The 23,535-nt window shown below is 47.7% G+C and overlaps 1 long non-coding RNA gene across 1 annotated transcript in view; it reads right to left on the reverse strand.

Moving 5' to 3' along the window:
* Window positions 1-11,499, reverse strand: part of LOC137346058 (uncharacterized) — a 229,594-nt gene extending 218,095 nt beyond the window's left edge. Inside the window, exon 1 of the long non-coding RNA XR_010968650.1 lies at window positions 11,385-11,499. This is a non-coding gene — a long non-coding RNA (uncharacterized lncRNA). The remainder of the gene's footprint in view (window positions 1-11,384) is intronic.
* Window positions 11,500-23,535: the final 12,036 nt, after the last annotated feature.

Genomic DNA, 23,535 nt, shown 5'->3' on the forward strand with positions numbered 1-23,535 from the left:
CCAGTCAGTCAGTGAGTGACAGCATTGGCCTCACCCTCAGTCAGTCAGTGAGTTGCAGCATTGGCCTCACCCCCAGTCAGTGAGTTAGAGCATTACCCTCACCCCCAGTCAGTCAGTGAGTTACAGCATTGGCCTCATCCCCAGTCAGTCAGTGAGTTGCAGAATTGGCCTCACCCCCAGTCAGTGAGTTACAGCATTGGCCTCACCCCCAGTCAGTCAGTGAGTTACAGCAATGGCCTCGCCCCCAGTCAGTGAGATAAAGCATTGGCCTCGCCCCCAGTCAGTGAGTTGCAACATTGCCCTCACCCTCAGTCAGTCAGTGAGTTACAGCATTGGCCTCACCCTCAGTCAGTGAGTGAGTTACAGCATTGGCCTCACCCCCAGTCAGTCAGTGAGTTACAGCATTGGCGTAACCCTCAGTCAGTCAGTGAGTTACAGCATTGGCCTCGCCCCCAGTCAGTAAGTGAGTTACAGCATTGGCCTGACCCTCAGTCAGTCAGTGAGTTGCAGAAATGGCCTCACCTCCAGTCAGTGACCTACAGCATTGGCCTCACCCCCAGTCAGTGAGTTACAGCATTGGCCTCACCCCCAGTCATTCAGTGAGTTACAGCATTGGCCTCACCCCCAGTCATTCAGTGAGTTACAGCATTGGACTCACAACCAGTCAGTCAGTGAGTTGCAGCATTGGCCTCACCCCCAGTCGGTCAGTGAGTTACAGCATTGGCCTCACCCCCAGTCAGTCAGTGAGTTGCAGCATTGGCCTCACCCACAGTCAGTCAGTGAGTTACAGCATTGGCCTCACCCACAGTCAGTCAGTGAGTTACAGCATTGGCCTCACCCCCAGTCAGTCAGTGAGTTACTGCATTGGCCTCATCCACAGTCAGTCAGTGAGTTACAGCATTGGCCTCACCCCCAGTCAGTCAGTGAGTTACTGCATTGGCCTCACCCCCAGTCGGTCAGTGAGTTGCTGCATTGGGCTCACCCCAGTCAGTCAGTGAGTAACAGCATTGGCTTCACCACCAGTCAGTCAGTGAGTAACAGCATTGGCCTCACCCCCAGTCAGTCAGTGAGTTACAGCATTGGCCTCACCACCAGTCAGTCAGTGAGTAACAGCATTGGCCTCACCACCAGTCAGTCAGTGAGTAACAGCATTGCCCTCACCCCCTGTCAGTCAGTGAGTAACAGCATTGGCCTCACCCCCAGTCTGTCAGTGAGTAACAGCATTGCCCTAACACCCAGTCTGTCAGTGAGTAACAGCATTGCCCTCACCCCCAGTCTGTCAGTGACTTGCAGCATTGCCCTCACCCCCAGTCAGTCAGTGCGTTGCAGCATTGTCCTCACCCTCAGTCAGACAGTGAGTTACAGCATTGGCCTCACCTTCAGTCAGTCATTGAGTTACAGCATTGCCCTCACCCCCAGTCAGTCAGTGACTTGCAGCATTGCCCTCACCCCCAGTCAGTCAGTGAGTTACAGCATTGCCCTCACCCTCCATCAGTCAGTGTGTTACAGCATTCGCCTCACCCCCAGTCAGTCAGTGAGTGAGTTACAGCATTGCCCTCACCCCCTGTCAGTCAGTGAGTTACAGCATTGCCCACACCCTCAGTCAGTCAGTGAGTTACAGCATTGGCCTCACCCCCAGTCAGTCAGTGACTTGCAGCATTGCCCTCACCCCCAGTCAGTCAGTGAGTTACAGCATTCGCCTCACCCTCAGTCAGTGAGTTACAGCATTGTCCTCACCCCCAGTCAGTCAGTGAGGTACAGCATTGGCCTCACCCTCAGTCAGTGAGTTACAGCATTGTCCTCACCCACAGTCAGTCAGTGAGTTACAGCATTGGCCTCACCCTCAGTCAGTCAGTGAGTTACAGCATTGGCCTCACCCTCAGTCAGTCAGTGAGTTACAGCATTGGCCTCACCCCCAGTCAGTCAGTGACTTGCAGCATTGCCCTCACCCCCAGTCAGTCAGTGAGTTACAGCATTGGCCTCACCCCCAGTCAGTCAGTGAGTTACAGCATTGGCCTCACCCTCAGTCAGTCAGTGACTTGCAGCATTGGCCTCACCATCAGTCAGTCACTGAGTTGCAGCATTGGCCTCACCCCCAGTCAGTGAGTTAGTTACAGCATTGGCCTCACCCTCAGTCAGTCAGTGAGTTGCAGCATTGGCCTCACCCCCAGTCAGTCAGTGGTTTACAGCTTGGCCTCACCCCCAGTCAGTCAGTGAGTTACAGCATTGGCCTCACCCTCAGTCAGTCAGTGACTTGCAGCATTGCCCTCACCCCCAGTCAGTCAGTGAGTTACAGCATTGGCCTCACCCCCAGTCAGTCAGTGAGTTACAGCATTGGCCTCACCCTCAGTCAGTCAGTGACTTGCAGCATTGTCCTCACCCCCAGTCAGTCACTGAGTTGCAGCATTGGCCTCACCCCCAGTCAGTGAGTTAGTCACAGCATTGGCCTCACCCTCAGTCAGTCAGTGAGTTGCAGCATTGGCCTCACCCCCAGTCAGTGAGTTAGTTACAGCATTGGCCTCACCCTCAGTCAGTCAGTGAGTTGCAGCATTGGCCTCACCCCCAGTCAGTGAGTTAGTTACAGCATTGGCCTCACCCTCAGTCAGTCACTGAGTTGCAGCATTGGCCTCACCCCCAGTCAGTCAGTGAGTTGCAGCATTGGCCTCACCCCCAGTCAGTGAGTTAGTTACAGCATTGGCCTCACCCTCAGTCAGTCACTGAGTTGCAGCATTGGCCTCACCCCCAGTCAGTCAGTGAGTTACAGCATTGGCCTCACCCCCAGTCAGTCAGTGAGTTACAGCATTGGCCTCACCCCCACTCAGTCAATGAGTTACAGCATTGGCCTCACCCTCAGTCAGTCAGTGAGTTACAGCATTGGCCTCACCCCCAGTCAGTCAGTGAGTTACAGCATTGGCCTCACCCCCAGTCAGTCAGTGAGTGACAGCATTGGCCTCACCCTCAGTCAGTCAGTGAGTTGCAGCATTGGCCTCACCCCCAGTCAGTGAGTTAGAGCATTGGCCTCATCCCCAGTCAGTCAGTGAGTTGCAGAATTGGCCTCATCCCCAGTCAGTGAGTTACAGCATTGGCCTCACCCCCTGTCAGTCAGTGAGTTACAGCATTGGCCTCATCCCCAGTCAGTCAGTGAGTAACAGAATTGGCCTCACCCCCAGTCAGTGAGTTACAGCATTGGCCTCACCCCCTGTCAGTCAGTGAGTTACAGCATTGGCCTCAGCCCCCGTCAATAAGTGAGTTACAGCTATGGCCTCGCCCCCAGTCAGTGAGATAAAGCATTGGCCTCGCCCCCAGTCAGTGAGTTGCAACATTGCCCTCACCCTCAGTCAGTCAGTGAGTTACAGCATTGGCCTCACCCTCAGTCAGTGAGTGAGTTACAGCATTGGCCTCACCCCCAGTCAGTCAGTGAGTTACAGCATTGGCCTCACCCCCAGTCTCGGAGTTACAGCATTGGCCTCACCCCCCGTCAGTGAGTTACAGCATTTGTTTCACCCCCAGTCAGTCAGTGAGTTACAGCATTGGCCTCACCCCCAGTCAGTGATTTGCAGCATTGCCCTCACCCTCAGTCAGTCACTGAGTTACAGCATTGTCCTCACCCTCAGTCAATGAGTGAGTTACAACATTGGCCTCACCCCCAGTCAGTCAGTGAGTTACAGCATTGGCCTCACCCTCAGTCAGTGAGTTACAGCATTGGCCTCACCCCCAGTCAGTCAGTGAGTTACAGCATTGGCCTCACCCCCAGTCAGTGAGATACAGCATTGGCATTACCCCCAGTCAGTCAGTGAGATACATCATTGGCCTCACCCCCAGTCAGTCATTGAGTTACAGCATTGGCCTCACCCCCAGTCAGTCAGTGAGATACAGCATTGGCCTCACCCCCAGTCAGTGAGTTACAGCATTGGCTTCACCCACAGTCAGTGAGTTACAGCATTGGCCTCACCCCCAGTCAGTCAGTGAGTTGCAGCATTGGCCTCACCCTCAGTCCGTCAGTGAGTTGCAGCCTTGGCCTCACCCCCAGTCAGTGAGTTACAGCATTGGCCTCACCCCGAGTCAGTCAGTAAGTTGCAACATTGGCCTCACCACCAGTCAGTCAGTGAGTTACAGCATTGGCCTCACCTCCAGTCAGTGAGTTACAGCATTGGCCTCACCCCCAGTCAGTGAGTTGCAGCATTGCCCTCACCCTCAGTCATTCAGTGAGTTACAGCATTGGCCTCACCCTCAGTCAGTGAGTGAGTTACAGCACTGGCCTCACCCCCAGTCAGTCAGTGAGTTACAGCATTGGCCTAACCCTCAGTCAGTGAGTTACAGCATTGGCCTCACCCCCAGTCAGTCAGTGAGTTACAGCATTGGCCTCACACCCAGTCAGTCAGTGAGTTACAGCATTGGCCTCACACCCAGTCAGTCAGTGAGTTACAGCATTGGCCTCCCCCCAGTCAGTCAGTGAGTTATAGCATTGGCCTCACCCCCAGTCAGTGAGATACAGCATTGGCCTCACCCCCAGTCAGTGAGATACAGCATTGGCCTCACCCACAGTCAGTGAGTGACAGCATATTCCTCACCCTCAGTCAGTCAGTGAGTTACAGCATTGGCCTCACCCCCAGTCAGTCAGTGAGTTACAGCATTGGCCTCACCGCCAGTCAGTCAGTGAGATACAGCATTGGCCTCGCCCCCAGTCAGTGAGATACAGCATTGGCCTCACCCACAGTCAGTGAGTTCCAGCATTGGCCTCACCCTCAGTCAGTCAGTGAGTTACAGCATTGGCCTCACCTTCAGTCAGTGAGTGAGTTACAGCATTGGCCTCACCCTCAGTCAGTCAGTGAGTTACAGCATTGGCCTCACCTTCAGTCAGTGAGTGCGTTACAGCATTGGCCTCACCACCAATCAGTGAGTGAGTTACAGCATTGGCCTCACCTCCAGTCAGTGAGTGAGTTACAGCATTGGCCTCACCCTCAGTCAGTCAGTGAGTTGCAGCTTTGGCCTCACCCCCAGTCAGTCAGTGAGATACATCATTGGCCTCGCCCCCAGTCAGTGAGATACAGCATTGGCCTCACCCACAGTCAGTGAGTTACAGCATATTCCTCACCCTCAGTCAGTCAGTGAGTTACAGCATTGGCCTCACCCCCAGTCAGTCAGTGAGTTACAGCATTGGCCTCACCGCCAGTCAGTCAGTGAGATACAGCATTGGCCTCGCCCCCAGTCAGTGAGATACAGCATTGGCCTCACCCACAGTCAGTGAGTTACAGCATTGGCCTCACCTTCAGTCAGTGAGTGAGTTACAGCATTGGCCTCACCTTCAGTCAGTGAGTGCGTTACAGCATTGGCCTCACCACCAATCAGTGAGTGAGTTACAGCATTGGCCTCACCTCCAGTCAGTGAGTGAGTTACAGCATTGGCCTCACCCTCAGTCAGTCAGTGAGTTGCAGCTTTGGCCTCACCCCCAGTCAGTGAGTTACAGCATTGGCCTCACCCTCAGTCCGTCAGTGAGTTGCAGCCTTGGCCTCACCTCCAGTCAGTGACTTACAGCATTGGCCTCACCCCCAGTCAGTCAGTTACAGCATTGGCCTCACCCCCAGTCAGTCAGTAAGTTGCAACATTGGCCTCACCACCAGTCAGTCAGTGAGAAACAGCATTGGCCTCACCTCCAGTCAGTGAGTTACAGCATTGGCCTCACCCTCAGTCAGTCAGTGAGTTGCAGCATTGGCCTCACCACCAGTCAGTCAGTGAGTTACAGCATTGGCCTCACCCTCAGTCAGTCAGTGAGTTGCAGCATTGGCCTCACCTCCAGTCAGTGACTTACAGCATTGCCCTCACCCTCAGTCAGTCAGTGAGTTGCAGCATTGTCCTCACCTCCAGTCAGTGACTTACAGCATTGGCCTCACCCCCAGTCAGTGAGTTGCAGCATTGGCCTCACCCCCAGTCAGTGAGTTACAGCATTGGCCTCTCCCTCAGTCAGTCAGTGAGTTGCAGCATTGGCCTCACCTCCAGTCAGTGACTTTCAACATTGGCCTCACCCCCAGTCAGTGAGTTACAGCATTGGACTCACCCCCAGTCAGTGAGTTGCAGCATTGGCCTCACCCCCAGTCAGTGAGTTACAGCATTGGCCTCACCCCCAGTCAGTGAGTTGCAGCATTGGCCTCACCCCCAGTCAGTCAGTTAGTTGCAACATTGGCCTCACCCCCAGTCAGTCAGTGAGTTGCAACATTGGCCTCACCCCCAGTCAATGAGTTACAGCATTGGCGTCACCCTCAGTAAGTCAGTGAGTTTCTGCATTGGCCTCACCCCCAGTCAGTGAGTTACTGCATTGGCCTCACCGCCAGTCAGTGAGTTACAGCATTGACCTCACCCTCAGTCAGTCAGTGAGTTGCAGCATTGGCCTCACCTCCATTCAGTGACTTCCAGCATTGGCCTCACCCCCAGTCATTGAGTTACAGCATTGGCCTCACCCCCAGTCAGTGAGTTGCAACATTGGCCTCACCCCCAGTCAGTGAATTACAGCATTGGTCTCACACCCAGTCAGTGAGTTGCAGCATTGGCCTCACCCCCAGTCATTGAGTTACAGCATTGATCTCACCCTCAGTCAGTCAGTGAGTTGCAGCATTGGCCTCACCTCCAGTCAGTGACTTACAGCATTGGCCTCACCCCCAGTCAGTGACTTACAGCAGTTGCCTCACCCCCAGTCAGTCAGTTAGTTGCAACATTGGCCTCACCCCCAGTCAATGAGTTACAGCATTGGCCTCACCCTCAGTCAGTCAGTGAGTTGCAGCATTGGCCTCACCCCCAGTCAGTGAGTTACAGCATTGGCCTCACCCCCAGTCAGTGAGTTACAGCATTGGCCTCACCCTCAGTCAGTCAGTGAGTGGCAGCATTGGCCTCACCTCCCGTCAGTGACTTACAACATTGGCCTCACCCCCAGTCAGTGAGTTACAGCATTGGACTCACCCCCAGTCAGTGAGTTGCAGCATTGGCCTCACCCCCAGTCAATGAGTTACAGCATTGGCCTCACCCCCAGTCAGTCAGTTAGTTGCAACATTGGCCTCACCCCCAGTCAGTCAGTGAGTTACAGCATTCGCCTCACCCCCAGTCAGTCAGTTAGTTGCTACATTGGCCTCACCCCCAGTCAATGAGTTACAGCATTGGCCTCACCCTCAGTCAGTCAGTGAGTTGCAGCATTGGCCTCACCCCCTGTCAGTGAGTTACAGCATTGGCCTCACCCTCAGTCCGTCAGTGAGTTGCAGCCTTGGCCTCACCTCCAGTCAGTGACTTACAGCATTGGCCTCACCCCCAGTCAGTGAGTTACAGCATTGGCCTCACCCCCAGTCAGTCAGTAAGTTGCAACATTGGCCTCACCACCAGTCAGTCAGTGAGAAACAGCATTGGCCTCACCTCCAGTCAGTGAGTTACAGCATTGGCCTCACCCTCAGTCAGTCAGTGAGTTGCAGCATTGGCCTCACCACCAGTCAGTCAGTGAGTTACAGCATTGGCCTCACCCTCAGTCAGTCAGTGAGTTGCAGCATTGGCCTCACCTCCAGTCAGTGACTTACAGCATTGCCCTCACCCTCAGTCAGTCAGTGAGTTGCAGCATTGTCCTCACCTCCAGTCAGTGACTTACAGCATTGGCCTCACCCCCAGTCAGTGAGTTGCAGCATTGGCCTCACCCCCAGTCAGTGAGTTACAGCATTGGCCTCTCCCTCAGTCAGTCAGTGAGTTGCAGCATTGGCCTCACCTCCAGTCAGTGACTTTCAACATTGGCCTCACCCCCAGTCAGTGAGTTACAGCATTGGACTCACCCCCAGTCAGTGAGTTGCAGCATTGGCCTCACCCCCAGTCAGTGAGTTACAGCATTGGCCTCACCCCCAGTCAGTGAGTTGCAGCATTGGCCTCACCCCCAGTCAGTCAGTTAGTTGCAACATTGGCCTCACCCCCAGTCAGTCAGTGAGTTGCAACATTGGCCTCACCCCCAGTCAATGAGTTACAGCATTGGCGTCACCCTCAGTAAGTCAGTGAGTTTCTGCATTGGCCTCACCCCCAGTCAGTGAGTTACTGCATTGGCCTCACCGCCAGTCAGTGAGTTACAGCATTGACCTCACCCTCAGTCAGTCAGTGAGTTGCAGCATTGGCCTCACCTCCATTCAGTGACTTCCAGCATTGGCCTCACCCCCAGTCATTGAGTTACAGCATTGGCCTCACCCCCAGTCAGTGAGTTGCAACATTGGCCTCACCCCCAGTCAGTGAATTACAGCATTGGCCTCACACCCAGTCAGTGAGTTGCAGCATTGGCCTCACCCCCAGTCATTGAGTTACAGCATTGATCTCACCCTCAGTCAGTCAGTGAGTTGCAGCATTGGCCTCACCTCCAGTCAGTGACTTACAGCATTGGCCTCACCCCCAGTCAGTGACTTACAGCAGTTGCCTCACCCCCAGTCAGTCAGTTAGTTGCAACATTGGCCTCACCCCCAGTCAATGAGTTACAGCATTGGCCTCACCCTCAGTCAGTCAGTGAGTTGCAGCATTGGCCTCACCCCCAGTCAGTGAGTTACAGCATTGGCCTCACCCCCAGTCAGTGAGTTACAGCATTGGCCTCACCCTCAGTCAGTCAGTGAGTGGCAGCATTGGCCTCACCTCCCGTCAGTGACTTACAACATTGGCCTCACCCCCAGTCAGTGAGTTACAGCATTGGACTCACCCCCAGTCAGTGAGTTGCAGCATTGGCCTCACCCCCAGTCAATGAGTTACAGCATTGGCCTCACCCCCAGTCAGTCAGTTAGTTGCAACATTGGCCTCACCCCCAGTCAGTCAGTGAGTTACAGCATTCGCCTCACCCCCAGTCAGTCAGTTAGTTGCTACATTGGCCTCACCCCCAGTCAATGAGTTACAGCATTGGCCTCACCCTCAGTCAGTCAGTGAGTTGCAGCATTGGCCTCACCCCCTGTCAGTGAGTTACAGCATTGGCCTCACCCTCAGTCATCAGTGAGTTACAGCATTGGCCTCACCTCCAGTCAGTGACTTACAGCATTGGCCTCAACCCCTGTCAGTGAGTTACAGCATTGGCCTCACCCCCAGTCAGTCAGTTAGTTGCAGCATTGGCCTCACCACCAGTCAGTGAGTTACAGCATTGTCCTCACTCCCAATCAATCAGTGAGTTGCAACATTGGCCTTAGCCCCAGTCATTGAGTTACAGCATTGGCCTCAACCCCCAGTCTGTCAGTGATCATTGGACTTCTGGATAAATTCATTCTGCTAAATAACAAGAACTAACCAGTCAATGATGAAACACCATGGGGAGATAAAGTGATAAAGACAAAACTGAAATGGAAGTTAAAGGGAAACATTCATTATGTTCACAAGACAGAGGAATACAACAAAAAGGAGAAGGATAATGTTCGGAACAAAGTGAAAAAGGAAGGCAAAGGTGACCGAGGAAATGAAATTTTTGGGGAATATTAAAAATAAATAGTAAAGTATTCTACAGACACAAATAATGAAAGTAAAATCCGGATTCGGACAGGCTCACAAAGGCATGCATAAGGTAAAGTCGTGGCAGTAAAATCACAGAAATAAGGAATAATTACTTTGCCTCAGTTTTTAACTAGATAAATTAACATGACATCATTATACTAACAATCTCTGCCTCATTCTCTCATTTCCCCCACGCACTGTAAACCTCTCACTGCACGTCTCTCTCTCTCTCTGTTTGTCTCACTTTCACACAGCCCAGCAATACCACCGAACACCATGTCTGAGCTGAACACAAGGGTCACTGACCCGAAACGTTAACTCTGCTTCTCTTTCCACAGATGCTGCCAGACCTGCTGAGTGATTCCAGCATTTCTTGTTTTTATTTCAACTTCCACACTCCCAGTTTAAATCGAGCTACCCTGGATATGTCAGGCTTCATCAGTGACTTCGAGTTCTGTAAGATTTTGCTGTTAATCTAGAGGGTAGATTACTTTTGGTTTTAACCTCTGCTGCAGCTCTGTGACCCCATCTCACCCAGACACATTCCTGAACACATTTTCTGACATTTCATCTTACTCAGGATATCTGCTGGCTTATATATACATACTGGTTGGGAAATCTAGAACTAGGGGACACAGACTCGGAGTAAGAGTGAGCCATTTAGGACTAAGATGAGAGGAAATGTCTTCACTGAAAGGGGAATGAATCTTTGGAATTCTCTACTAAGAGGATAGTAAATGCTCAGCTGTTGAGTATATTCAGGAATGACATTGATCATTTCTTGGATAACAAGGCAGATGGGGATAGTGTAGGAAGGTGGAGTTAGGATAATAGATCAGACATTATCGTATCGAATGACAGAGCAGAACCAAAGGGCCGAATGATCGACTCCTCTTCCTATCTCTGATGTTCTTTTGTTCATATGCCTGTGATGTGCTTTACTTTGTTAGTCTTCTGGGACTTGTTTTTCCTTATTTTTGACAGTTTGTCTCTGTCACTGAAGCTGTTTGGTCAACTTCCAAATTCATCTTAAACATTTGAATGAATTGCAAGCAATAGCTGCTGATCTGCTGAGTGTATTTTCCATATAGGACACAAATGTCTCAGGGGAATGTGGATCGTAGCCAGGTTAAGAACAAAGAACAGTACAGCACAGGAACAGGCCATTCAGCTCTCCAAGCCTGCGCTGATCTTGATGCCTGCCTAAACTAACACCTTCTGCACTTCCGGGGCCCATATCCCTCTATTCCCTTCCTATTCATGTATTTGTCATGATGTCTCTGAAACGTCGCTATCGTATCTGCTTCCACCACCTCCCCCGGCAGCAAGTTCCAGGCAATCACCACTCTCTGTGTAAAAAACTTGCCTCACACATCCCCTCTAAGCTTTGCCCCTCGCACCTTAAACCTATGTCCCCTAGTAACTGACTCTTCCTCCGTGGCAAAAAGCTTCTGACTATCCACTCTTTCCATGCCGCTCATAACTTTGTAAACCTCTATCATGTCACCCCTCCACCTCCGTCGTTCCAGTGAAAGCAATCCGAGCTTTTCCAACCTCTCCTCATAGCTAATGCCCTCCAGACCAGGCAACATCCTGGTAAACCTCCTCTGTACCCTCTCCAAAGCCTCCACGTCCTCCTAGTAGTGTGGCGACCAGAATTGAACGCAATATTCTAAGTGTGGCCTAACTAAGGTTCTGTACAGCTGCAACATGACTTGCCAATTTTTATACTCTGTGCCCCGACCGATGAAGGCAAGCATGCCGTCTGCCTTCTCGACTACCTTATCCACCTGTGTTGCCACTTTCAGTGACTTATGGACCTGTACGCCCAGATCTCTCTGTCTGTCAATACTCCTACGGGTTCTGCCATTTACTGTATACCTCCCACCTGCATTAGACCTTCCAAAATGCATTACCTCACATTTGTCCGGATTAAACTCCATCTGCCATTTCTCCGCCCAAGTCGCCAACCGATCTATATCCTGCTGTATCCTCTGACAATCCTCACCATTATCCGCAACTCCACCAACCTTTGTGTCGTCCGCAAACTAACTAATCAGACCAGCTACATTTTCCTCCAAATCATTTATTTACACTACAAAGAGCAAAGGTCCCAGCACTGATCCCTGCGGAACACCACTAGTCACATTCCTCCATTCAGAAAGACACCCATCCACTGATACCCTCTGTCTTCTATGACCGAGCCTGTTCTGTATCCATCTTGCCAGCTCACCTCTGATCCCGTGTGACTTCACCTTTTGTATCATTCTGCCATGCGGGACCTTGTCAAAGGCTTTACTAAAGTCCATATTGATAACATCCAATGCCCTTCCTTCATCAATCATCTTCATCACTTCCTCAAAAAACTCAATCAAATTAGAAAGACAAGACCTCCCCTTCACAAAACCATGCTGTCTCTCACTAATAAGTTCGTTTGTTTCCAAATGGAAGTAAATCCTGTCCTGAATAATGCTCTCTAATAGTTTCTCTACCACTGACGTGAGGCTCACCGGCCTATAATTTCCTGGATTATCCTTGCTACCCTTCTTAAACAAAGGAACAACATTGACTATTCTCCAGTCCTCTGGGACCTCACCTGTAGCCAATGAGGATGCAAAGATTTCTGTCAAGGCCCCAGCCATTTCTTCACTTGCCTCCCTCAGTATTCGAGGGTAGATCCCATCAGGCCTTGGGGACTTATCTACCTTAATGCTTTGTAAGACACCCAACACCACCTCCTTTTTGATAATGAGATGACTGAGACTATCTGCACTCCCTTCCCTAGGCTCACATTCCACCAAGTCCTTCTCTTTGGTGAATACTGATGCAAAGTACTCATTTAGCACCTCGCCCATTTCCTCTGGCTCCACACATAGATTCCCTCCTCTGTCCTTGAGCGGGCCAACCCTTTCCCTGGTTACCCTCTTGCTCTTTATATATGTATAAAAAGCCTTGGGATTTTCCTTAATCATATGAAAATGGCCATTCTACAGACCAGCTAATAGTGGACGGGAACTAGAGGAAAATATGAAGTGAATAAAATTCATAGTGTATTAATCATGGGAGATTTCAACTACAACAAATAATCTGGAAAGAAGAGGTAGGGAAAGGGGCAAAGGGAAAGGAATATTTACAATGTGTTGAGAATGTAATTCTTACCCAGTAGTTAGGAGATCCATCAAGGCAGTGGTGATGGATCCAGTCATTGAAAATAAACCAGAGCTGATCTGAAATCTAAACTTGGATGAAAATCGAGGCAAAATCAATCACAACATAATAAACTTTAAGGCAATGATTGAGAAAGATTTAAAAAGAAAAGCCAAAAATAATAAATTAGAAAAAGCTGATTTTGAATGGTGAGTATACAATGTTGAAAGATAAACTGGAACAGAATATTAATGAACAAGCAAATAGAACAGCAGTGGGAAATATTTCAAAAAGTGATGAATGGACTTCAGAAGATATTTATTCTGCTCAAAAAGAACAGACTGCCCAATAATGAGACACCATGGATGAATAAATGAAAAAGCACAAATTGAAACTAAAATGAAAGTCATTTACTAAGTACATTGACAATAGAGGTGAGGATGAGAGAAAGTAAAATCAAAGAAATGAGGAAGAAAACCAAAAATAAATGAAGTCAAAGAGGAGCTGCAAATTTAAATTGTCAAGTAATATGAAAAGAAATAGTGAAGTATTTTACAGAGAGATAAATAACAAAATGTAAATCAGAATGGGGGCAGAGTCACTGAAGAATGAACAAGAGCAATTCATAGGTAATGACAGAGTTGTGACAGAAATAATCGGTTCAGACAGATTCACTAAAAAGAAACTGTTTCCAATGACTGGAGGATCAATGAGCAGATGACACAGGTTTAAGGTGACTGTCAGAATACCCAGTGGGAGCATGAGAACAAACGTTTTAGTGAATGAATTGTTAGGATCTCCAATGTACTACTTGATAGTCTGGTGGTGGAAAAAGATTTAAATGTAGATTTCAAAAGGGAATTGTATCAATCTGTGAAGGAGGAAATATTGCTGGGAGATGGGGAAGATGGAACAGTCCAACAAACATAATTGCTCTTCGAAACAGCTGGCATAACGTTGAAAGGCTGAATGGCCTCCCTCAGTGCAGTAATATTCTGTGATTCTGTGATCTTAAACACCATAATTATATCACCTCTTAATGTATTCTATGGAAGAGAATGTTTATCTGGTCTATACTTCCTGTCATTAGAATTTAACCCTTTTATCTCCAGTATTATTCTGGTATCGTTCTGGGCTACACTCACTTCAAGGCCAATTCATCCTTCCTGAGATGGATGACCCAAACCCGATAGCAATACTCCAGATGGAGTCTGACCAGAGCTCTGTACAGCTGAAGCATCACTCACTTCCCTTTGTAATCCAGCCCTCCAGATAAAGGCCAACATCCGAATAATATTCTTCATTACTTTTTGCATCTGCCTTCTAGGTTTTAGGGTTTCCTGCACTTGGACTTGTACAGATCTCTGCTTCTGCACAACATTTAGAGAAGTATATGTGTGTATGTACATCTGTGTGTGTGTGGGCTTTCTGTGTGTCTCTGTGTTTTACTGTGTCTGGTTCAGTGCACATGTTTTCGAGCACATATGTACTAATACATGTATGTTCACGATCTTTTGTAGCTGTTTCTGAGTGTGTAACTGAGTGCTGTTTGTAGTATATATAAATGATTTGGAGGAAATTGTAGCTGGTCTGATTAGTAAGTTTGCGGACGACACAAAGGTTGGTGGAGTTGCGGATAATGATGAGGATTGTCAGAGGATACAGCAGGATATAGATCGGTTGGAGACTTGGGCAGAGAAATGGCAGATGGAGTTTAATCCGGACAAATGTGAGGTAATGCATTTTGGAAGGTCTAATGCAGGTGGGAGGTATACAGTAAATGGCAGAACCCTTAGGAGTATTGACAGGCAGAGAGATCTGGGCGTACAGGTCCACAGGTCACTGAAAGTGGCAACGCAGGTGGATAAGCTAGTCAAGAAGGCATACAGCATGCTTGCCTTCATCGGTCGGGGCATGGAGTATAAAAATTGGCAAGTCATGTTGCAGCTGTACAGAACCTTAGTTAGGCCTCACTTAGAATATTGCATGCAATTCTGGTCGCCACACTACCAGAAGGACGTGCAGGCTTTGGAGAGGGTGCAGAGGAGGTTTACCAGTTCTGGAGGGCATTAGCTATGAGGAGTGGTTGGAAAAACTCTGATTGTTTTCAATGGAACGACGGAGGTGGAGGGGCGACATGACAGAGGTTTACAAAGTTATGAGCGGAATGGACAGAGTGGATAGTCAGAAGCTTTTTGCCAGGGTGGAGGAGTCAGTTACGAGGGGACATGGGTTGAAGGTGAGAGGGGCAAAGTTTAGAGGGGATGTGCGAGGCAAATCTTTTACACAGAGAGTGGTGAGTGCCTGGAACTTGCTGCCAGGGGAGGTGGGGAAGCAGATACGATAGCGACGTTTAAGAGACATCTTGACAAATACATGAATAGGAAGGGAATAGAGGGATATGGGCCCCGGAAGTGCAGAACGTGTTAGTTGAGGCAGGCATCAAGATCGGCGCAGGCTTGGAGGGCCGAATGGCCTGTTCCTGTGCTGTACTGTTCTTTGTTCTTTGTTCCTTATGCGTCTTTATATATCTGCTTATTTGTGTCTCGGAGTGTATGGTTCTACGTGTGTATGAGTTTGTGTTTATGTGTCTGTGTGTATCTGTTTGTTAGTGTCTCTGTTGCTGGGTGTATGTGTGTATGTACGTTTATGTTTCTATGTCTGTGTGTATCTGTTTGTGTATCAGTCTCTGTCTCTGGGTGTGTGTGTATGTACATTTGTGTTTCTATGTCTGAGTGTATCTGTTTGTGTGTTTCTCAGTTCCTGTCTCTCTAAACAGTAACTCTGAGTCTGTATCTAAGCTCTGCAGATCTAAGCTCTGCAGTCCTGCCACATCCCGCCGTGAATGGTGGTGCACAATTAAACAACGAACTGCAGGAGGTAGCTCCACAAATATCCCCATCCTCAATGATGTGGGAGACCAGCACTTTAGTGCGAAAGACAAGGCTGAAGCATTTGCAACAATCTTCAGCCAGAAGTGCCGAGTTGATGATCCATCTCAGCCTCCTCCTGAAGTCCTCTTCATCACAGATGCCAGACTTTAGCCAATTCGATTCACTCCGCGTGATATCAAGGAACGACTGAAGGCACTGGATACTGAAAAGGCTATGGGCCCTCAAAATATTCCGGCAATAGTACTGAAGACCTGTGTTCCAGAACTTGCCGCGCCCCTAGCTAAGCTGTTTCAGTACAGCTATAACACTGGCATCTCCCCTGCAATGTGGAAAATTGCCCAGGTATGTCCTGTACACAAAAAGCAGGATAAGTCCAACTCAGCCAATTACCGCCCCATCTCAATCATCAGTAAAGTGATGGAAGGTGTCATCAGCAGTGCCATCAAGTGACACTTGCTTCGCAATAACCTGCTCAGTGACGCTCAGTTTGGGTTTTGCCAGGGCCACTCAACTCCTGACCTCATCACAGCCTTGGTTCAAACATGGACAAAAGAGCTGAACTCAAGAGGTGAGGTGAGAGTGACTGCCCTTGACATCAAGGCAGCATTTGACCAAGTATGGCATCAAGGATCTCGAGCAAAACCGAGGTCAATGGGAATCAGGGGGAAAATCCTCCGCTGGTTGGAGTCATACCTGGCGCAAAGGAAGATGGTTGTGGTTATTGGAGGTCAATCATCTGAGCTCCAGGACATCACTGCAGGAGTTCCTCAGGGTAGTTTCCTCGGCCCAACCATCTTCAGCTGCTTCATCAATGACCTTACTTCAATCATAAGGTCAGAAGTGGGGATGTTCGCTGATGATTGCACAATGTTCAGCACCATTCGTGAGTCCTCAGATACTGAAGCAGTCTGTGTAGAATGCAGCAAGACCTGGACAATATCCAGGCTTGTGTCGAAAAGTGACAAGTAACATTTGCGCCACACAAGTGCCAGGCAATAACCATCTCCAACAAGAGAGAAACTAACCATCTCCCCTTGACATTCAATCACATTACCATCGCTGAATCCCCGACTATCAACATCCTCGGGGCTGCCATTGACCAGAAACTGAACTGGAGCAGACATATAAATAACGTGGCTTCAAGAGCAGGTTAGAGGCTAGGAATCCTGAGGCGAGTAACTCACATCCTGACTCCCCAAAGCCTGTCCACTATCTACAAAGAACAAGTCAGGAGTGTGATGGAATACTCTCCACTTGCCTGGATGGGTGCAACTCCAACAACACTCAAGAAGCTCGACACCATACAGGACAAAGCAGCCCGCTTGATTGCCAGCCCATCTACAAACATTCACTCCCTCCACCACCAACGCACAGTGGCAGCAGTGTGTCCCATCTACAAGATGCACTGCAGCAATGCACCAAGGCTCCTCAGACAGCACCTTCCAAACTGTCGACCTCTCCGTGCATGTATATGTGTGTTTCTGTTTGATTGTGTCTCAGTGTGTACGTCTCCAAGTATGTCTGCTTATTTTTACGTGTCTTTGTGTATCTCTTGGTGTTTCAGTGTGTGTGTGTGTGTGTGTTCCACTCTGTGTCAGTGTAAACCTGCTTGTTTATGTCTGTTTGTGTGTGTATGTGTGTCTGTTTGTTTGTATCTCATAGTGTGTGTGTCTCTGAGACTGTGACTCTGTGTGTGTTTGTCTATCTTGGTGCATCTGTGCCTCAGTTTCTGTGTCCTGAGTGTGTGTACTTCTGTATTTGTGTGTATCTGTTTGTGTCTCAGAGTGTGTCTGTATGTGTGTTTGTGTTTTTTATTATTCACTCCTGGGATGTGGATGTTGCTGGCTAGGTCAGCATTTGTTGCCCATTCCTAATTGCCGTTGAGAAGGTGGTGGTGAGCTGCCTTCATGAACCGCTGCAGTCCATGTGGGTTAGGTATACCCACAGTGCTGTTTGGAAAGGTGTTCCAGGATTATGACCCAGCGACAGTGAATGAACGGCGATATAGCTCCAAGTCAGAATGGTGTGTGACTTGGAGGGGAACTTGCAGGTGGTGGTGTTCCCATGCATCTGCTGCCCTTGTCTTTCGAGGTGGTCGAGGTCGTGGTTTTGGAACGTGCTGTCTAAGGAGCCTTGGTGCATTGCTGCAGTGCATCTTGTAGATGGTACACACTGCTGCCACTGTGCGTCGGTGGTGGATGGAGGGAATGTTTGTGGATGGGGTGCGAATCATGCGGGCTGCTTTGTCCTGGATGGCGTTGAGCTTCTTGAGTGTTGTTGGAGCTGCACCCATCCAGGCAAGTGGAGAGTATTCCATCACACTCCTGACATGTGCCTTGTTGATGATGGACAGGCTTTGGGGAGACAGGAGGTGAGTTACTCGCCGCAGGATTCCTAGCCTCTGACCTGCCCTTGTAGCCATGGCATTTCTATGGCTACTCCAGTTCAGTTTCTGGTCAATGGTAACTCCCAGGATGTTGATAGTGGGGATTTCAGCAATCATAATGCCATTGAATGTCAAGGGGAGTTGGGTGGATTCTCTCTTGTTGGAGATGGTCAATGCCTGGAACTTGTGTGGCGCGAATGTTACTTGCCACTTATCAGCCCAAGCCTGCATATTGTCCAAGTCTTGCTGCATTTCTGCACGGACTGCTTAAATATCTGAGGAGTTGCAAATGGTGCTGAACATTGTTCAATCCTCAGTGAACATCCCACCTTTTGACCTCATGATTGAAGGAAGGTCATTGATGAAGCAGCTGAAAATGTTTGGGCCTAGGATACTACCCTGAGGAACTCCTGCAGTGACATCCTGGAGCTCAGATGATTGACCTCCAACAACCACAACCATCTTACACAACCACCACCAGACCCCACCAGTGACTGGAGTCCTGCAAGATTTCACTGTTAATCTCGGGGGAATCCTGTTTGTGTTTCTAACGTCAGCTGCATCTCTGACTCCACATCTCATCCAGCCCCATTCCTCAACTAATCTTATTACATTTCATCTTCCAATGACATAGCCACTCTCTTCTTTATCTATACATTCTCTATGTCTTCATTCTGCTTCTGTTTTTCATTTGTTTTGTTAGTCTGTCTCTGGAACTGAAGACATTTGGTCAATTTCTAAAATCATCTGAAACATTTGAATAATTGACAAGGAATTTTCACTGCTCTGCTGAGCTTATATCCATCCAGGACACAGATACCTCTGGAGAACAGGGATCGCAGCCTGGTTAAAATTATTCCAATAAGATTATCCTATAGACCACCTAATGGTGGAAGAGAAGCTGAGGGAAAACATGGAAACAAAGCTTTGAAATTCCAAAAATGCAGAGCATAAAAATCAGGGGAGTTTTCAATTACCTCCACATAAACTGGAAAGAAGGTCAGTGGGAAAGGGAAAAGGGAATGGAATATTTAATGGCCAATCAGATCTCCTTTCCTCCCTCGTACGGAGGAAGCCCTGGAGGAAAAGACCTATTTTATTTATTTAGAGATATAGCACCGAAACAGGCCTTTCGGCCCACTGAGTCTGTGCCAACCAACAACCACCCATTTATACGAACCCTGTAGTAATCCCATATTCCCTACCACCTGTCTACATTAGGGGCACTTTACAACAGCCAATTTACCTATCACCTGCAAGTCTTTGGCAGTGGGAGGAAACCAGATCACCCGGTGAAAACCCATGGGATCACAAGTAGAACTTGCAAACTCCGCACAGACAATACCCAGAATCGAACCCGGGTCACTGGAGCTATGAACCTATGGTGCTAACCACTGCGCCACTGTGCCATCCCAATTTAGTGTTAGAAATGAAGCCTAGCTGGTAGGAAAGGTAGTCTTAGTTGAAAATCTAAGCAGTGTTGATCAGATTATAAGATTGAAGATAATGTTTGAAAATGATGTAATCAAGACAAAGTCAATGTGAATAGATTGGGGTAAAAACTGATTTTTCGGGAATAAGAACGGAACTGGTGATGGAATGTTGAAAAAATATTGACATGCTAAGAGATAAAGAGCAGTGTGAAATATTTCAAAAAATGATCAATAGATTTCAGGATAAATATTTTCTGCTAAATAACAAGACCTAACCTGTCAATGATAAAACAACATGGGCAGATAAAGTGAGAAAGACAAAATTGAAATGAAAGTAAAAGGTAAACATTAATTACATTTACAAGACACAAGAATACAACAAAAAGAATAGGAAGAAATTAGGAACAAAGTGAAAAGCAGGAAGGCAAAGAGGACCGAGGAAATGAAATTTTCAGGGAATAATAAAAATAAATAGTCAAGATTTCTACAGACACAAATAACAAAAGTAAAATCAGGATCAGGACAGACTCACTAAGGGATGTATAAGGTAAAGTCAGGTAATGGCAGTAAAGTAGCAGAAATAATGAATAATTACTTAGCCTCAGTTTTTAACCAGGTAAATTAACTCATCATTATACTCACACTCTCTGCCTCATTCTCTCTTTTCCCCCACGCAATGTAAACCTCTCACTCCACGTCTCTCTCTCAATCTGTCTCACTTATTTCCCTCTGTCTGTTTCCACTTGACTGCTGTCTCTCTGCCTCTCTCTCTCTCCCTGTGCCTACTATCTGAGTCAAGAGAATTGCTGTGTAATTTCTGTCCCAACACAAACACTTTCACACAGCCCAGCAAGACCACTGAACACAATGTATGAGCTGAACTCAACTTCCACACTCCCAGTTTAAATCGAGCTACTCTGGATATGTCAGGCTTCATCAGTGACTTCGAGTTCTGTAAGATTTTTCTGTTAATCTAGAGGGTATATTACTTTTGGTTTTAACCTCTGCTGCAGCTCTGTGTCCCCATCTCACCCAGACACATTCCTGAACACATTTTCTGACATTTCATTTTCCAAGGAATATCTGCTGGCTTATGTCTACATGCTGGTTGGGAAATCTAGAAAGAGGGGACGCAGTCTCAGAATAAGGTTTGGCCATTTAGGACTAAGATGAGGGGAAATGTCTTCACTGAAAGGGGAATGAATCTTTGGAACTCTCTACTGAGAGGATAGTGAATGCTCAGCTGTTGAGTATATTCAGGAATGACATTGATAATTTCTTGGATAATAAGGCAGATGGAGATAGTGTAGGAAGGTGGAGTTAGGATAATAGATCAGACATTATCGTATCGAATGACAGAGCAGAACCAAAGGGCCGAATGATCGACTCCTCTTCCTATTTCTTATGTTCTTATGTTCATATGCCTGTGAGGTGCTTTAAGTCTTCTGGGACTTGTTTTTCCTTATTTTTGACAGTTTGTCTCTGTCACTGAAGCTGTTTGGTCAACTTCCAAATTCATCTTAAACATTTGAATGATTGGCAAGCAATAGCTCTGATCTGCTAAGTGTATTTTCCATATAGGACACAAATGTCTCAGGGGAATGTGGATCGTAGCCAAGTTAAATCATATGAAAATGGCCATTGTACAGACCAGCTAATAGTGGAAGGGAATTAGAGGAAAATATGAAGTGAATAAAATTCATCGTGTATTAATCATGGGAGATTTCAACTACAACAAATAATCTGGAAAGAAGAAAAATTATATCCTGCTAAAAAAAAACAGACTACTCAATAATGAGATACCAGGGATAAATAAAGTGGAAAGCACAGAATTAAACCTAAAATAAACATCATGTACAAAGTACATTGACAATAAAGGAGAGTTTGTGGAAAAACAACATTAAAGAATTTAAGAAGGAAGACAAAAATATTATGAAGTCAAAATTTCGATTGCCACGGAATACGAAAGGAATAGTAAAGTATTATACAGACATTGTTAGAAATAGAAATTAAAATATTTAAAATAGAAACACTGGGATACCACTAAAACATAGAGAAAATAAATCCTTGGAACTGGATGAATTGAATCTGTATCAGGCAGTGGAAATTGCATTGAGAGCATCACAGTTAGTTAAGGGGAGGGTGTGATGTAATGGGAATGTCACTGGACTAGTAATCCAGAGGCCAGGCTAATGCTCTGGGGACATGGATTGGAATTCCACCACAGCAGTTGGTGAAATTAGAGTTCAATTGATAAATCTGCAATTAAACACCACTCTAATGGAGACCATGAAACCATTGTCAATTGTTATTAAAACCCATCTGGTTCACTATTTTCCGTTCGGGATGGAGATCTGCCATCCTTACCTGTCTGACCTACATGTGACTCCAGAGCCAAGCAATGTGGTTGACCCTGAAATGGCCTAACAAGCCACTCAGTTGTACCAAACCGCTACGAAGCCTAAGAAAAGGAATTAAACCAGATGACCATCCGACATCGACAAAGGAAATGGAAACAACAAAGGCAAACCAAGCCCTGTTGACCCTGCAACGTTCTTCCAACATCTGGGGGTTTGTGCCAAAATTGGGAGATCTGTCCCACAGACTAGTCGTGCAACAGCCTGATGTAGTCATACTCCTGGAATCGTACATTACAGTCAATATCCCAAACACCACCATCATCATCCCTGGGTATGTCTTGTCCCACCGGCAGGGCTGACCCTCCAGAGGTCACGGCACAGTGGTGTACAGTCGGGAGGGAGTTGCCCTGGGAGTCCTCACCATCGACTCCAGATCCCATGAAGTTTCATGGCATCAGGGAAAACATGGAGAAGAAAACCTCCTGCTGATTACTACCTAATGCCCTCCCTCAGCTGATGAAACAATCCTTCTCCATGCTGAACACAAATTGGAAGAAATACTGAGGGTAGAAAGGGCACAGAATGTACTCTGGGAGGGGGAACTCAAAGTTCATCACCAAGAGTGGCTTGGTAGCACCACTACTGACCAAGCTGGCCTGAAGGACATGGTTGCTAGACTGGATCTGCAGCAGGTGGTGAGAGAACCAACAAGAGGGAAAACCCTACTTGGCCTTGTTCTCACCAATCTGCCTTTCGCAGATGCATCTGCCAATGACCGTATTGGTTGGAGTGACCATTATACAGTCCTTGTGGAGATGATGTCCTGTCTTTACATTGAGGATACCCACCATTGTGTTGTGTGGCACTACCACCATGCTAAATAGGATAGATTACTAACAGATCTCGCAACTCAAAATTGGGCTTCCATGAGGTGCTGTGGACCATCAGTAGCAGCAGAATTGCACTCAACCACAATCTGTAACCTAATGGTCCAGCATATCACTCACTCTACCATTACCATCAAGCTGGGGGACCAACCCTGGTTCAATGACAAGTGCAGGAGGGCATGCCAGGAGCAGCACCAGGCACACATAATAATGAGGTATCAACCTGGTGACACGACAACATAGGACTACTTGAGTGCCAAACAGCATAAGCAGCATGTAATAGACAGGGCCAGGTGATGCCACAACTAACAGATAAGTTGTAAGCTCTGCAGTCCAGTCACATCCAGTCGTGAATGGTGATGGACAATTAAACAACTAACTGGAGGAGGTGTCTCCACAAATATCCCCATCCTCAATGATGGGGGAGCCCAGCACATCAGTGCGAAAGACAAAGCTGAAGAATTTGCAACAATCTTCAGCCAGAAGTGCCGAGTGGATGATCCATCTCATCCCCCTCCTGAGGTCCCCCAGCATCACTGATCCTCACTAGATACAGGCGAGGTACCAGACGATTGGAGGCCTGTGAATGTTGTACCATTGTTTAAAAAGGGTGCGAGGGATCAGCCAAATAATTATTGAGTGGCCAGTCTGATCTCAGTAGTGGGTAAATTATTGGAATCAATTCTGAGGGACAACATAAACGGCCACTTGGAAAGGCACGGATTAAGCAGGTATAGTCAGCATGGATTTGTTAGGGGAGAATTGAGTCTTGCTAACTTGATTGAGTTCCTTGAGGAAATGTCGAGGAGAATTGATGAGGGTAATGAGGTGGATGTGGTCTATATGGATTTTAGTAAGGCATTTGATAAGGTCCCACATGGCAGACTGGTCAATAAAATGAAAGCCATGGGATACAAAGAATGTGGCAGGGACAGAAAACAAGTCGACAAATGTTTTTTG

This window comes from Heterodontus francisci, chromosome 29 (genome assembly GCF_036365525.1).
Source record: "Heterodontus francisci isolate sHetFra1 chromosome 29, sHetFra1.hap1, whole genome shotgun sequence".
In the NCBI taxonomy this organism is placed as follows: Eukaryota; Metazoa; Chordata; class Chondrichthyes; order Heterodontiformes; family Heterodontidae; genus Heterodontus; species Heterodontus francisci.